The sequence below is a fragment of the Ursus maritimus genome, unplaced genomic scaffold (genome assembly GCF_017311325.1).
Source record: "Ursus maritimus isolate PB19 unplaced genomic scaffold, ASM1731132v1 scaffold_2, whole genome shotgun sequence".
NCBI classification, from domain to species: Eukaryota; Metazoa; Chordata; class Mammalia; order Carnivora; family Ursidae; genus Ursus; species Ursus maritimus.
The window spans coordinates 19,979,416-19,997,160 of NW_024424452.1; the positions used below are offsets into that span (position 1 = coordinate 19,979,416).

The 17,745-nt window shown below is 40.8% G+C and overlaps 1 long non-coding RNA gene across 1 annotated transcript in view; it reads right to left on the minus strand.

Annotated features, from left to right (window-relative positions):
* The window catches only part of LOC103657804, a 278,292-nt gene that overhangs the window by 233,478 nt on the left and 27,069 nt on the right, over positions 1–17,745 (minus strand). Inside the window, exons 2-3 of the long non-coding RNA XR_566955.2 lie at positions 12,823–12,922; positions 11,537–11,739 (exon numbers count right to left, since the gene is read on the minus strand). This is a non-coding gene — a long non-coding RNA (uncharacterized LOC103657804). The remainder of the gene's footprint in view (positions 1–11,536; positions 11,740–12,822; positions 12,923–17,745) is intronic.

Sequence of the window (17,745 nt, forward strand, 5' to 3'; positions counted from 1 at the left end):
AACTGAACAGTTCCATCACCACAAGGATCATTCCTACTGCCTTTTATGACCAGTCTTCCATCCCCCCAACTCTCCACCATCCAGCACCACCCCATCCCTAACCCGTGGCAATCACTAATCTGTCTTCCACTTAAAAAATGTTATCTATAAGGGGAATTACATAGCATGTGATCTTTTAGGATTGGCTTTTTTCACTCAGCTTAATTCCTTAGATTCTTCCCAGTTGTACTATGTACAAATGCTCTGTTCCTTTTTATCGCTGAGGTGTATTCCATGGTTTGGAATGCAAAGCAAGCTACAATCGGCTTCACTATTACCATGCTGAAAGACATCTAGGCTGTTTTTAATCTAGCAGTTCAAGATCTAGACATTTAACCCTCAAATACAGTGACACAAAGGCAAACAAGTATTTACAAGAGCAAAAAAAAAAGAGAGAGAGAGAGAGAGAGAGAGAGAGAAATAAAGGAAGGAAGGAAGGAAGGAAGGAAGGAAGGAAGGAAGGAAGGAAGGGGAAAGAAATCCAATGTTCATCAGTTGGGACCTAGTTAAACAAACTGAATTAATTCACCTAATGTATATGTGCCCCTATAGAGATATTCCATATACATAATTGAATTACAGAAGACTAAATAGAATACGCTCATATGCTCCTTATGTGGTTTAGATTTTTTTAAGTGTTACTGACAGCCAAGGGAGCAAAGAGAGCAATGTTTTCATGTTTCAGTTTATACCCATTCTGTAATTCTATATTCCTGTCCAGTATTTATCTTCTCAAATTTCCTCATGTTGCATTGGGTAAGCCCTCACTAGAATTGTAATGATTGGTAGTTAAATCCATGTGTTGCTTCTTACTTTAATGACAATGTTTCTAAAGATTCACCATTAAGTATAATATTTGCTGTATATTAGCATGGAGAATATAGTCAATGGTATTGTGATAGTATTGCTTGGTGACAGATGGTAGCTACATAGCATAACATATAGAGTTGTCAAATCACCATGTTGTGCACTTGAAACTAATATATCATTGCATGTCAATTACACTTCAATAAAAAATATTTGCTGTATATTTATGGTAGGTACCCTTTGTATCTATTTCTCATGTTTTTAATCCTGAAAGGTTGCTGCATTTTAGCAAGTGTCTTTCCAGTATGCTCTGAATTTCTTCCCCTTTAATCCCTAAATACAGTAAGGTACATTGATATTTACATTGATTCCCCAACTTGAATTTCTCAGATAAATTCTACTTGATCAAGATATATTATTCTTTTAATACATCACTAGATTCAATTATCTGGTATTATTTAGAGTCTGGCCTCTACATTCATAAGTGAGATTAGCCTGTAATTGTAGTTTCTTGTCTTGAAATCAGAAATAAACTAGCTTTATAAAATAAGACTGGTGGGGCCCCATGTTCTTCTATGCTCTGATATGTAAGATGGGAGGAAGCTCTTCTCTGAGATTCCATAGTGCTTGTCTATATAACTAGAAAAGGCTTGTGTGGTGGGTGATAGGAAGGGAGGGGCAGACTGATAGATGGGTCTTTACCTATTTTTTGTAAGTGTTTTCTATTGGCTTTCTTGGACCAATTTTTGGTAATTTATATTTTCCTTGACATCTTTGTCCATTTTATCTAGGTTTTCAAATGGATTGGTACATAAAGTTATACAGTTGGATCATATCATTCATACATTTATTATGTGAATTCAACTATACATGCTCTATTACATTTTTTAAAATCTTTTTAAAGAAAAGAAGAGGGGAAAAAAGGGAGCCTAACAATTCAAACCACGTCGTAATTCCTCCTGTTATTCCAACTAAAGAAGTTATGCCTCATATGAGTAAGATGTGAATCTGCTATTCATGTAGTCAGCCTGTTTCAACACTTGAGTTTCTCACCACTCCAAGAGTAATTCAATAGTTTAAAGATATTTTTCATATAAGTCGGCCATGAATCATAAATATAATGATGGAATTCAAAGCTGAAGAAAAATCATTAGATTTTTGCAAGAGCATATCTATTTCCAACATCAGCCCAACTTACAAAAGAATTTCACTGGCAATTTTCATTATTTGCAGGTCCTACTTCACCCTCTGACTTTAGCTAAGATGCTACACAAAGAAGTTTTCTAATTTTAAAAATCTCCTCTGCGGGGCGCCTGGGTGGCACAGCGGTTAGGTGTCTGCCTTCGGCTCAGGGCATGATCCCGGCGTTCTGGGATCGAGCCCCACATCAGGCTCCTCCACTGGAAGCCTGCTTCTTCCTCTCCCACTCCCCCTGCTTGTGTTCCCTCTCTTGCTGGCTGTCTCTGTCGAATAAATAAAATCTTTTAAAAAATAAAATAAAATAAAAATCTCCTCTGCACCCATGCTCTCTCTCTCTTGTCATGTGTAATACCACTTGTGTCTTCTTTCTTTGCCTTGATCACCCTTGGCAAAAGTTTTTGTGTTTTTATCATTCTTTCAAATACTCCAGCTTTGGGTTTTATTGATCATCTCATTTATTGGGTTTTTTGTTTGTTTGTTTCATTTATTTCTACTTTTATTTTTATTAACTTGATTCATCTACTTTTTTGAGTTTATTTCATTTTTGTTTTCTTGTCCATTGTTGCTAGAGTATAGTTCGGGATTTCAAAGGGAAATTCAGCAGTCCTTAAAAAAAAAAAAAAAGTACATGCATTCTAACCCAGCAATTTCACATCTCTGAATCTAAACATTTTCCTTTCACATTATTGTTTGTAACAAAAAAAGGAAAAACCTAAAAGTACATCAATATGAATATAACACACTACCCTATGCTATACTGAAATAGAATAGTATATAGCAGATAAAAAGAGAAATAGAGCTCCGCGAATGCTGCTTTATCTCTTTTTCTCTCCAAATAGCTATCTAGTTGTCTTTAAGCTATTTACTGAATAGTCTTTTCTCCCACCACTTGGATACACTACCCTTGTAACATACTAAATCCTCATCTGTTCTTGGATCTGTATTTCCACACTTTTTTCCACGCCATTGAGCTATCAGTCTACCCCTTCTGTCTATATTCTGCTGTTATAAATTTTGTTGTTTTATAGTGTATTTTAATATATAATGGAGCAGATTATTTCTCATTCTTCTTCTTCTAGAGCATGTCCCTGGTAATTGTTGCAAGTTCCAAGGGAAAAAAATGCTATTGAAATTTTGATTGAAATTGCATTGAATTTATGGATTTATTTAGTGAAAATTGACATCTCTACAATTCTGAGTCTTCCTATTCAAGTGTAAGGTTTGACACTCCATTGATTCAAATCTTCTTTTATGGCCCTCAATAGAGGTTTATAGTTTTATTCATACAGATCCTTCACATTGCTTGTTAAGTTTGTCCCTAGATATTTATGACTATTGTCTCACAAGAATTTAAAATTCAGTATTTCCAAAACTGAACTTTTAATCTGCCTCCTCAAATCTGTTCCTTTGCCAGATCCTCCCCAGTGCAATTAGGACACCTGTGTTCACCTGGTGCAATCTCCAGGAATCTGAGTCATTCCTGGGTTCTCCTTCAACTTCATATCCAAGTCATGACCAAATCTAACCATACTTTCTCTAAAATATATCTCAATTCCTTGACCTCTCTTCATCTACACTATCACTCTCCTTGTCTAACCCAAGCCACCATCTTAACTTATTGTAATAACTTGATAACTACTCTATGTCCTCTTTTCTTCCGTTCTTTACACAGCAACATCTTTTTAAAAAGATTTCTTTATTTTAGAGAGAGAGGGAGAGAGCACGCACGTGGTGGGGGTGGAGGGGAAGGAAGAGGAAGGGTGAATCTCAAGCAGACTCCATGCTGAGTGTGGAGCCCAACATGGGGCTCGATCTCACAACCCTGAGATCACAACCTGAGCCAAAACCAAGAGTCAGGTGTTTAACCAACTGAGCCACCCAGGTACTCCAGGGGCATCTTTTTTAAAAGGAAAATTGACCAAATCACTCTCATGCTTAAAAGCCTTCAATGGCTTTGCACTGCACTTAGATGCAATTCAACATCTTTAACAAGGCCAACAAGGCCCTTAATGATCTGGCCCCTATTTATCAGTTACTTCAACCTTATATCCCACCAATATCCTTCTCATTCATGACACCCAAGCCCCAGTGGACCTATCTCAGTTCTTCGAATTACCAACTGTGGTTAATTAGATTATTGTTTCTATTTCATTTTCTCCATGTAATGGAATTATACATCTTCTTCTCTGATATTGGACTTGGCCATGTAATTTGCTTTGGCCAATAGAATGTAAGTAAACAGTGCAAACAGAGGCTTTGAATGGGCAGACATGGTTTGGCTTGGATTTCTGCCATCTGGCAAGAGAGCACTCTGATTAGCCGCTGGCCCCAGATGGAGAGATGAGTGGAACAGATCTGAGCCCACCCTGTATGCCAAACTAGCACTCACCAACAATGAACAATCTTGAGCATAACATTAGATATTTATTGTTTTAGGCCACTAAGATTTGGGGACTGTTTGTTACACAGCATTCATCACAGCAATAGCTCACTAATGTGCTAGTTCTTTCCGACCTCAGGGACTTCGTTGAATGTATGCCTGCTTCTCTAGACTGTGAATTTTATAAGGATTAAATCCGCGTCTATTCTGTGTACCTCTGTATAGCTGGGGCCCAGCATAATACTCATTATATGGTAGTAACTAAATAAGTAGTCATAAGCAAAGTTATTGGTACGGTAAATACTACCTTTGGTTTTATTCAACTTTGTAACACTGTTTAGGTATATAATTGTTTTTACATACTTTGTTATCCGTCATTTCCTTAAGCTCTTATTGTTCCTAATTTTTTTTCCAATTGATTCTTTTTGGTTGTCTATAACTAAAAGCATATCTGGTGGTCGTCTGTTAAATTGTGGTCCTGACAAACCATGCCTCTTGGTATTCACATCCTTGCGTAGCCCTTGCCCGATTTTGCACTGGACCTGTGACTTGCTTTTAATCAACACACTGCAGTGAGGATAGCAGCGTAAGAATTAAGGAGGCCTCGAAGGTTCTACTTTTGTGCTTTTATGAGTCTGGATCTACTCTATAAGAAGTCTGGTTCCCCTGCTAGACGGACCAGATACAAAGGCCATATAGAGAGGAAAAGTACCACTCTGATTGGCAGAATCATGAGCAAATAATAAAATGGTTGTTGTCTTAAGCCACAGAACCTTGGGGTGGTTTGTTGCACATCAATAAATAATTGAAACATCTGTAAATAACAACTTTGAGGGGAAAAAAATAAGAGAGAGAGAGACAAACCAGGAAATAGACTCTTAGCTACAGAGAACAAAGTGATGGTCACCAGAGGGGAGATGGCAGGGTGATGGGTGAAATAGGTGATGGGGATTAAGGAGCACATTTGTCCTGATGAGCACCGGGTGTTGTATGGAGGTACTGAATCACTAAACTGTATACCAGAAATGAATAGAACACTGTATGTTAACTAAGTGGAATTTAAACAAAAACTTAAAAAAATAAAATAGATTTGAAATTAAAAACAACTTTTGTCCCCAATTAAAACTGTTATACTAATTTACACTCCTGTCTAAATGTGTTGACCAGGGGGCACCTGGGTGGCTCAGTTAATCATTTGACTCTTGATTTTGGCTCATCATGATCCCAGGATTGTGGGATTGAGCCCCACATCAGGGAGTCTGTTTGAGATTCTCTCTGAACCCCCCCACCCCTGGGCCCTTTCTCTCTCTCAAATGAATAACTAAATCTTTAATAAATAAATAAATAAATGTGCTGGCTGATTCTTTGATCCCATTTTGTGATCCAGCTGAAAAACAATAAATCTTAATTTGCTAAGAAAGTAAAATTTGGAGAAATAGCATCAAAATATTCATATTGGTTATTTCCTGAGCTTTGCATTATGGGAGGAGGGACTTCCAATTTCCATTATATTTTTCTGTTATTTCTAAATTTTATATATAAAGTTCATTGCTTAAATACTAAAAAGATATTAATAGTGGTGAAAGTAGGTGTCATTTTATTCCTCACTTTCATGTTTTACTGCTAAGCAAAATGGGTTTTTTTTTTTGCTGTGTATAAATATGTGTGAATTTTACATATTTTGCCATGTTAGGTACATGTCCATTTTTGTAACGTAACCAAGTGTTTAAAATCAGCATTGGATTTTGAAATTTATTAAATGTGTTCTTGCATTTGTCTAAATTAAATGTTTTTCCCCCCTTGATTTATTATCATGGTAATTTATATAACCTAATATTGACTCATCCTTGCATTACCGATTCTTGTGGTAAAAGAACATTCTTCTTAATGCAGTAGGGAGTTTGCCCTAGGAGGATTCTATGAGGCGGGACTAGGTCTTCAGAGAGAAGCAAATCAGTGTCCTCAGTCTCTTCCAGATAGCCCAATAGATAAGGAGTCCCTGTACTCAGAAAGCAAGCAACTTCTGGGGCGCCTGGGTGGCACAGCGGTTAAAGCGTCTGCCTTCGGCTCAGGGCGTGATCCTGGCGTTCCGGGATCGAGCCCCACGTCAGGCTCCTCCGCTATGAGCCTGCTTCTTCCTCTCCCACTCCCCCTGCTTGTGTTCCCTCTCTCGCTGGCTGTCTCTATCTCTGTCAAATAAATAAATAAAAATCTTTAAAAAAAAAAAAAAAAGAAAAAGAAAGCAAGCAACTTCTGCTTCTTCTTTTTTTTTAAGATTTTATTTATTTATTTGAGAGAGAGAGAGAGAATGAGAAGTGGGGAGGGGCAGAGGAAGAATGAAAGAGAGAAGCAGACTCCCCACCAAGCAGGAAGCCCAGCACGGGGCTCGATCCCAGGATTTGGAGATCATAACCTAAGCCAAAGGCAGACGCTAAACCAAACTGAGCCACCCAGGCACCCCACCTTCTGCATTCTTTAAGGAAAATTCAATTGTCCTACATATTCCCACACCAAATCCCCTTGATCATAGTTACTTTCATTGTCTGAGCCACCGTGATTTTCAGTTGTGCTGAAAGAACCACACTAATCAATCTAGACAACCAAATAGTTGAGGCAAACAGCATGAAGAGAGGTAGGAGGCTGAATAAAAGAGGAACTAACACCAAAAGAAGGAAAGTTAACACAAGAAACAGAAGAGAACTCTGAAATAAGTATAGTTAATGTATGAAGAGATAGTTAACTCAATATCACATTCTTAAATCAAAATTGGGCAGCCAACAATAAAAATAAGCAGAATTCTTGGAAATTTAAATAGTGGTTTGTAAAAACCTGGCATAAAAGCTGAATAGCAGGACAAACACATATGAAGACCAACTTAGGAATCTGGAAAATCAAAATAGTTTATTCTCCAGAAGCCAGTGATAAAGTAAAAGTAAGGATTTTTTTTAAAGATTTTATTTATTTATTGGACAGAGAGAGACACAGCAAGAGAGGGAACACCAGCAGGGGGAGTGGGAGAGGGAGAAGCAGGTTTCCCACTGAGCAGGGAGTCTGATGCGGGGCTCGATCCCAGGACCCTGGGATCATGACCTGAGCCAAAGGCAGATGCTTAATGACTGAGCCACCCAAGTACCCCAAAAGTAAGGATTTTTCTATACCTGACACTGTCTCCCTCCTTCCAATGCTGCTCTGGAAAATTTGGAGACAATCTGATGAGTGGGATGAGAGGAGAAACCTGAGCCAGGAAAAAAAGAAATAGACCCTACTTTCTCCTTCCCCAATGTGGACTGCCAGCCCAAGTATGCCCTAGAAGCAGGAAGACAGAAATTTCGCTTTCCTTGCAAAAATCTTTAAATTGAATTTGAAGTATTACATGGGATGTATTTGCTAAAATAAGAGTTTTCTATGGCTTGATATGAGTGGAGACCTGATTAACAATGACCTGGAAAGTCATGGGGCTTCCCTGGGATTTCTCTCAGGGCTATGGAATGAATTTGAACAGACAGTGGAAAACAAAAATAAAATCGCCCAGTGATTATCCCTACAGTCCTTCTGGTTCCACCGAATGCCTCCATGTGGTCCTCAAACTACAGAATACAACAGACACTCCAGGGGAGCTTGTTAAAAATAGATCCGGAGGCCCCAAACCTCAGAGAGATGGTCCCTCCCTAAGGGTGGGGGTCTCAGCAATCAGCATTTTAAATGAGGCCCTCCCCAAATGATTCTGATCAAGTTAACCTGCTTGCCACACATTAATAATACTCTTCAAACCCACTGCTCAGCGTACAATCACTTTCCTCTGTGCCTTAATGTAAGTTTTCATTTCTCTTAAAAGTCTCTACCTTCACTTCAACAGCCTCCAGTGCCATTTCTTTGCAAAGTCCTCTTGGATTCCCTTCTGTACTCCCATTTTCTTCCCTTCCTTGCGGCACCTGTAGCCTCCCCCAAATTATAGCATTCTGGTTAAAAGCATAGGCTTTGGAGCAAAACAGATGGGGGTGCAGGTCCCAGCTTGGCTACTTATTAGCTGTGTGACCTTCTCCAAATTGCCTAAACTCCCTAAGCTTCATTTTGCTCACCTATAAACTGAGAATAGTCCAGGTGGAATGATATGGTATCTGGAATTTCCTTTTTTCGTTATCTAGATGGGGAGAGTGAGTGGGGATATGAATAAATCAAAACAATTATCAGTCATAGGTTGCTAATGATTCAAGTTGGGTGACAGGTGCCTAGGGGTTCATTATATCATTGTGTCTATTTTGTGCATGCTTGAAATATTCATAATAAAAGAAAAAATTAATTTAAAAACATGAATGCCCCACCAGGAAAACACTGTTTAATCAAAAGGAACTGCTGGTAATCCATGAAAAGGATAATAAATAGGCCAATGATTTTTAATGCTTGGTCTTTCAAACAATTTTTTAATGTAAATGTTGTAAAGATGATATCTCTTAAGTGATGACCAAATGATATTAAATAAAATAATGGATATGAAGTACCTATCACAGAATCTACCACATAATTCTCAGTAACTTATTTTCATCTTTTCTTTATATCAAGGCAATTTGTGTATACATGTTACCTCCCCTCCCTGTGCTACACTGTGAACAACTAAAAGAAGAAACTGTTCCAGTCTTGAAAGTGCCCACAATGCCTCATACACGCACTTGGCCCAAACTAGGTACTCAGTAAATATTTGTGGAATGGGTCTTATTTATTTAACAAGCATTTGCATGGCACATACTGTGATTGGCACTATTCTAAGCACTTTACAAATATAAATCTGTTTAATCAAGAACTAGCCCAATGAGGCCCTCTGTCTTAAAAATAAGAAGCCAGAAACAGCAAGATGAGTAACATGTCCAGGATAATACAAGAGGACGTGGCAGAGCTGAGATCTGAACTTGGACAAGCACTTGACATGCACCAGTCCCTAGGCCTGATAATCGTTGTGCTGTTCTTTATGAATGCTGCCCTCACCCCCAGCCCCAACTCCTGCTGTTGAAACTGCAACCAGCCTGCCTTGTGAATGAGAGCAGTGATTTGGCTTCACCGAGTGGAACCTTTGGGAAGGAGTTTCTATCCAAGAATCCCTGAAAGGGCAAGTGCCAAAGCAGCAGCCAGGTAGAAGGATGCACATTCCCAAGAGCTGGAAAGAGAACATTACATACAACAATTCCAAAGGAGCCAGAGGTGAGAACTGAGATCAGGGTTGCAGAACAGGTTAAGAGTTGAAACCAGGGACAAGGAAGGGAGAAGACACCAAATGCTGGGTAAAGAAATCAGAAAAGAAGAAGAGGAAGGAGAAGGGGGGGAAGTGAGAGGGGAAGAAGGATGGGGAGTAGGAGGAAAAGAACAAGAACAGGAGGGAGGGAGGAAAATCAGCAAGGGTGGGATCATTTTTTTTTCCAAGTACGCTTCATGCCCAGGCTGTGGAGCTCAATGCAGGGCCTGAACCCATGACCCCGAAATCAAGACCTGAGCTGAGACCAAGTTGGACGCTCAGTCGACTGAGCTACCCAGGTGCCCCAAGGGTGTGACCATACACGTAAGCAGTGTAGAGTGTAGAGCATACACAGCCAGCTCATATGACTCATGGGGGCCACTGCAAACGACTTCCCCTCCTCCAAGAGCCACCGTCAGTGGCATCACATTGGTGGCTTAAACTCAGCTATGGAGAGAGTATTTACACCAGGGAAATTGGCAAGCACTACAAATCAGAGCTTTTTAATATTTTTATCAAGCTGACTGTCAGACATTTCCCAGCTGACCACTGGATTTATCCCAGGTGATTAGCTGGTCTTAACCATCAAAATTTTGAGTTGTCTTTTCTGGTAGGCAGGTTCATTGTGCTTCAGTAGAATAGGTTTGCTCACATGGCCATGAGGACAGAGCAATGAAGGAATGCACACGTGAATGAATTTTCCTGAAGGGATTCCCGATAGGAACTCCTAAAGGAGATGCATTATAAGCAATTTCGGTAATTGTAGCTTTTCAGGTGGCAAATGAGAGAGGCATCCCCTACAGACTGCAGTCAAGAACTCAAGCATCATTATTCAATCATAGACATCTCTCTGTGAAGCACAGTAAACAGACATTTCCAGGGGATTTGGCAACAAGCCAAGTTTTTGCAACATCCTTCCCCTTCCAGCAAGGAGAGTGGGCAAGTTCATCATGCGCATTTCTCTAGCAAAAGAAACTCATGAGCAAACGTAGATGGAACCGCCCCCAGCAGACAAAGGCTGTCTTGCCCCAGGATCCAATATTACAAGCAGGACACTGGCACATCTCAGACCTCGGCTGTGTCTCCACCAAAACCATCTCAGCCAGCTCAATCAAGGCATCTATTACTAATCTTTAACATCTTTAACAGGAAGTGTTAGTTTGGTACGCACCTACACGAAGGTGGGATTACAAGTCAGCTATGAGAGCTAACAACATACTTTCTGACTCTTACCCTGCTATATAACCATGTTATCAGTCCAGGAGTGTTGAAAAAATGTAAACTGAAGAAATTCTAGGATATGCTTAAAAAAAAAAAAAAAAAAGCCAAGCAACCTGTATTGATTCTTTAACTCATTCTGAACTTTCCAGACCATACTTGGAGAAGTCAATGTATCACCTAGCTAAGTATTTTTAATAGGTACTTTAGAAAACTTGAGAAAATGTGACTGTGCCCTTTAAGAAGATCTATTATCAGAGCAGCAAGGTAATAAAACAGCTGCAGCTAGAACCTGCTTCCATTGCAAGTCCTGGCACCTAACAGGTGCTCAGTAAACACTTCGTGTTGAGTAGAGGCAGTGGAGTTATAAGAAGAAAGGCATGAAGCTTACAAGAATATGCCAAGCTGCTGAAAAAGAAAACTTGATTAGTGAGGAATCAGATGTTCTCCTTCTTGGAAAGAAGTCTCAGAGAAGACAAAGCAAGCAGGATGCTAGAGGCACTAATAGTAATTATATTGCATGGTGCACTGGGTGTTATACGCAAATAATGAATCATGGAACACTACATCAAAAACTAAAGATATACTGCATGGTGACTAACATAATAAAAAATTATGTTAAAAGAATAAAAAATAAAAAATTAAGAAGCAAAAGAATCCCTTCTCACCAATGAATGAAAGCAGGGCATCAGAGGCTTCCCGGGAAAGAGGACAGTCTTCTGTAAGAATTGTGGGCTTTATAGATGCTCCGAAGTTCAAACCACAGGAGCTGAGCTCGATCTTGCAAGATTTCAGATTTTGAAACTTATCCTTCTTTTGAGTCCTAGCAGTACAATGAGGATTCCATGAAATCTAATGATGAGCAGCTGAACTGTATAAAGAAAAATGCTTAATCATATAAAGGTGTTCCTATTAAGATTTTGCTTTCAAAAACATTTTAAGTGTTCATATTTGTGATCAGGTCATTATTATTCATTTTACTTAGCATTTTTCTAGCAAATTGACCAGGTAGGGTTTGAGGTAGAGACCTAAGAGCCCCTGACCTTCTCTCAGAACTGCTTTTTCCCTCCTGGACCTCAGCCCAAGTGACCTTCCTAAGTGGCCCTGGTTTGCAGCATAGCTGACTGAGTCAGTGGAGATGGGGGCTCAGGCTGGGACAAATTTCTTTCTCTCTCTGGGGAATTCGGAGCTGGGATTCTAGGGATAGAGGCTAGCGAATATGGGAAGCTGTTTGAATGCTGGACATGTAACCTGGGAATTGGGGGTTAGCCAAGGATTGTAAAAGCAGACCGAGCCAGTTTCTTGAAAAAGTACGAAACATATATATCGACCAAAAAAAAGAGGTGGGAATATGTGACCTGAGAACAAGACAACAACTAGCTTTGTGGGTTCTCAGTGATTGACAGATTCTGCTGTGGCCTTCCCAGGTTGTACCTGTTCACTTCTTTCTTATGTAAAATAGCCCAGTGTCCCTTCTAGTAATTTTTTTTTTAAACTTAAGCCCGTTGAAAGTGGATTTCCGTCACGTGCCACCTAGAGAAGCTGAAGAGAAGTATTCTTTGACACAGCATTGGCTCCTGGGGTAAGTCTCGTTTGTTGCTCCAGTAGGAGCCTCCTTTATCTGATGCCACTGGGTAGGTACAAAACAGTTTTGTCCCAGGGCCAGACAACTCCAGGATCCCAGTCTCAGATCTACCGCAATCTGGCATGTGAGTTGGAGCACATTATGTAATGTCACCGTGCCTCAGTTTCCTTCTACAGTAGTGCTTATCCCAAGGCCATCTCTCTATGTTTTTGTGAGGTGCTCTGTGGACCCTCAGTAGATACTGGTTTCTTTCCATTAAAGTGATAGTTACTTCCACCTAGAAAATGTGGATGTCTGGCTCCTGGATTGACCCGATTCTTACTTATGACCTCCAAGCCCTAAAAATAAAGATCTTTAAAAAAAAAATACCTGGAGTATTTCATGCTCATCCAGTGTCCATTTCAAAAGATGGAGCAAGACTGGCTGGTGGCACTGGGTCTGCTGGCTGTCTTGCTGTGAGACAGGAGAACTAGAGCAAATAACATGAAGGGACATGAGCTGGGGAGTGGAGAATCTTTATAAGCCTTATCAAATGTAAACCTTACAAATAGTCACATTCCCATTCCACAGACGACGAAGCTGAGTCCAGGGTATCTTAGTCACTTCCCCAGGTCCCACAGGTGACAACTGGGAGGGCTGGAACCACACTCAGGTCTGCCTGACACAAAGCCTTGCTCTCAACGGCTACACCTGCTATGGTGAGAACACTCCTTTCTGCCTTGACTTGTGTAGATGCTGTCTCAGAGAAGTAACAAGATGCCACCCAGAATAAGTTGGATATACTGCCCATCCTTGACCTTCGTGGAAGTTCAGTTGCCCAGACCTACTTTCTGTAGTTTTTATGCAGCTGGGAAATGAATTACTTCCCCTAATCCAGGTATGAAGTCCTGCCAGACCCTGACTGCCTGGCTCAATTCCATCTCTATCCCTTGCTGGGTGTGGGACCTTCAACAAGTCACTTCACCTCTCCATGACCAGTCTCCTCCTCTGTAAAATAGGTTTTGAAACAGCATCAACAGCAGAGGAGCACTAAACAACCCAATCCATGAGATGCACTTACTGTAATACTTGGCAGATAGTGAGCACTCGAAAAATGTTCATTATTAAGAATAGTGTCTGCTTATCAGACTCCCCCTGGCATACATGGCATTCTTCACTACCAATTAGATTCACCCCTTTATTCATTTATTTCCTCACCCCATAAACACTTATAATGACAGTGCTATGAGGGCCTTAACCTTTGGGTAAGGGAAGGTCCTGATGAAGAGGTGACTCAGAGAAATGAAGAAGTGAGGAGGGGTGTTGTCAGAGGAGAGAACAATGTAAATTACAGCCAGGATGGAGGAGGAGTTATGACATATTCTAGGGAACAAGTAGTTCATTTTTAAGACATAAATTCAGGGCACATTGCTCTTAGGATCAGGATCTTTAACAAAGTAGCTCCAATGAATGGTCTACAAGACACTACATGATCTGCCTCAACTCACTCCCCCTCCCTTTTCCTCTCTGCTTCAGCCATATTAGCCTTCTTACTGATCCTTGATACCACTCCAGGGCCCTTGCACCTACTATCTCCTCCTCTAAATGTCCACATGGCTAGCTCCCTCACCTCCTTCAAGTCTAGGTTCAAATACCACCTCCTCAATAAGGTATTCCTTGAAGGCCCTCCCCTGTCACTCTCTACTCCTGTCTTATTTTCTCTCCATTGTAGTTACTGCCTCTGATACATGCCATCCCCATTTAGAATGAAGCTCCATTTTGTTTCTGTTCACTACTATATTCCCAGTGCCAAGAAAGGACAGTGCTGGGCACTTGATAAATGTTTATCAAATGAATGAATGTGGTCACTCCCAAAATGGCTAAAACAAAAGGGAAGGTGTCAAGAACCAGATCACATGGAGTCCTGTGTGCTAAGATAAGGATACTGAACCTAGGCCTAAATCCTGTGGGGAGCCACAAAAGATGTCAGCAGGGCATGGTCTGACCGCAGTCATAAAGAACAATCTCTCTGGCTGAAATGTAGAACTGAGACTAAGGGGGCCCAGAAAGAGTAGCAAGACCACTTCAGAGACTAAAGCTGTGACCCCTATGAGAATTTATGAAGGCCTACTAAAGACTGTGACTAGGGGGATGGAGCAAAAGGAACAGAGTAACAAGCATCCAAAGTAAGAACCTGCAGGACACAGTGACTGGTTGACAATAGCAAATAAATGACTCCTAGGTTTCTGTCCTGAACAACTAGCCAATAGCTGTACCATCAAGTTAGGGAATATGAGTACAGTTTAGGGAGGAAGGAGTGAGTTTAGTTTTGTATATATGGAATATTACAAGCCAATGAAGATGCCCAGGAGATCAAGACAAAGATTTGATGTTCAGTGAAGATCTGGGCTAGACCAAAGAGTCTTGTCACATAAATGGTAGTTGCAAGGGATGCAGCTGAAATTGGAGGTCACAGACTTTTAATGGAAGCCTTGCTGTGACATCCTGCAGTTGGATGTGAGAGAAAGTAGGGAGTACTGCCATTGATAAGAACGTATGTCAGAAAGAGATTTTACTCTCTTGCCAGGTAGAAATTTGAATGAGCTATCCCAAGATAATCCCATGTAGTGACTGATCCTGCAGAATAATTAGGGATAGAGCTATTGTTCACCTACATTGTTGGTGAATTTGGTCTTGTCTAGGAACCTAACCGCCTCCTGTTGTTTCCTGGGTAAAATATATACCCCATTCACAAGCTGAGGACTTATGGTGTGAAACCTTATCATTCCAGTTGTACATCATGAATTCTTCCACCTAGAAGACAACTGTTTCTGAAAATATGAATCAAGTGTGTTTCTGACTCCCAAATAGGTTGTTGGTGCTGAGGAGCGTAGGTCACCTATCATAGTTCAAACTCTGAGATGAAGGAATCCTTGAGGAGAAGAGTATGGAGGAAAGAAGAGAAATCCCCAGACATCATAACAGAACTTAGGGGAAGCAAACACCTGAGAACACACTATAAAACTTAGCAAATATGTTACACGCTGTCCATGGAATTCAGAGTGCAGGAATTTCAGTAAAATGACTGGCTGTACTAGTCAGGATTCTTTGAGCTGCAGTTAACAGAAACTCAAACTGACTTAAGAAAAAAAAATAAAATTCATTAATCAATTCTTAAAAAATTTAAGGAGGGAGTGCTATAGACTCAAATATCTGTAAGGTCAAGGGGTAGCAACTAAGCTTCAGGCACAACTGGATCCAGGCGCTCAGGTGACAGCTACCCAATTCAATTTCATTTCCTCCCATCTCTTGACTCTGCTTTCCTGTATGCTGGCTGCTTTATCAAGCAAACTGATCCTTCATCGAAGCAAGATGGCTGACATCAGTTTTGGGTTTGGGTGTTATCCCCCCAACAACTGTAATGTTAAGAAGATACTCTTTTTCAATTACTCCAACAAAAGGAGTGATCACAACTGATTGGATGAGCTTAGGTCATCCTAAACTAACATGACAGCCAGAGTGCACGGAACTCCTAAACTAACATGACAGCCAGAGTGCACGGAACCCTGATTAGCCACAGCTGGATCACAGGCTCCCTGAAGCACAATCAGGCTTTTAGTGCAGGAGAATGCAGTGATTCCCCAGGGAAAATAATGCATTCTGTCACCAGAAGGAGGAATAAATGCTGGCAGAGAGAACAGCAGATGTCTCAGGGGAACCTGGCTGGGAAAAACCTTCCTTAGGGGCTTCTTTTCCTCAGAAGCCTCCTTTCAGAGCTGATACAAGTATGTTTAGAGCCCTAGTGAGCTGGAGGAGGCGAAAAAGATCGTGCATAAAGTGTAGAAAGGATGAATGTTGACTGAGAACATATCTCACACCTGTGAAAGCATCAGCTGAGACCTCTCTGTTCCACCTACTTTCTTCTGCTACAGCACCCAACAAGCTGATTTTAATACTCAGCCTTTCCCAGTGTCCAGAGTCATTTGATCTCTGCTACTATTTGGCAGAATGACTGAGAAGGAGAAAAAGGAGATTAAGCTCAGCAACTCTTGAGACTGAGCTGAGGACAGACGCAAAGCGTACTTCTGAACCTTTTGGATGTGCTTCTACATAGACTTTGCCCCTCCCCTGCCCCTCACTACAGAGTTTCACAATGGGTGTGGCCTTAGAGTATGACCTAAGAGAAGAGAAATTATTATACTGCACTCGTGGAGGTTGAATGACAGGATTTGCCAGATCCCCTCTTACATGTGTCAGGGAAAGGGGGGTTGGGCTGGGGGAAGAAAGGTCTGGGTGAACACAGCTCAGACACCAGTCAGGGAACCAGTACCAGCAGTTGACTGAATAAAGCAGGTATTGGAGCAGCAGTCCCCCATGGAGCTGCACAGGTCACAGGACAGGTGGAAGATGAGAGGTAAAGTCCTAACTAATGACTAGAATACCAAGAGAGGGTAAATTGGAAGCCTAAACCCACTGCATACAGCAACGGGGGCCCCAGGGTCCACACTCCAGTTGTTTTAACAGCAGTGCTAAGGCTAGGTGAGGAAAGTGTGAGAACCATTTTCTAGAGGTAATTCAAGCTCAAAGACAACAGGAATTAAAGAGGAGAGAATGCACAACAAAAGCCAAGTAGGTACAGAGTTGGTACGAATGGATTCATTTAGATAAAACATGGGACTCTGGAGTAGGTTCAAGGTCATGATGCTTGGACATTGCTCTATAAATCTTAAAGAAGTAGCCCTCTAAGTTCAACATCTGATATCAACCAATAATATGTTCAAAAAACTTAAGTCCTACTCTTCTGGGGCCACCTTTAGCCTGGTATTGAAATAGTGTTTTTCAATGAATTCTTTATTAAACTTGTTTCTTGACTTATGACCTGTCAGCAAAGTGGGTTGGTGCTCCTAAAATATGGATCCAGCTTTTCTAAGGCCCACACATTGACTGGGCACTCCTTTAGGTAAGGTTTCTCTTTTGATGGATATTTTTCTGCCGAAATAGATCTTCAGGTCTTTCAGTCTGTGTTCTTGTCATGCCTGAAGCATTTATGCCTTACTTAGGCCTTTCATTATAATCAGCTGCCCTTAGGTTGCTATTCCCTGCAAGGGCTCTGCCTCAATCACATATGCATTAGAACAACTGCCCTTTTAGCTGTGGATCAAGTTATCTTTGGGGTGCCCTATGTAAATGAGAACACTTCAAAATGCTAATTTATAATGAGCCAAAAGTTGACTGACAGAGTAATAATACTACTACTATGACTGGACTGTTGAGAAGGCCAAATGGATGGACCAAGAAAGAACATGGCTGGGA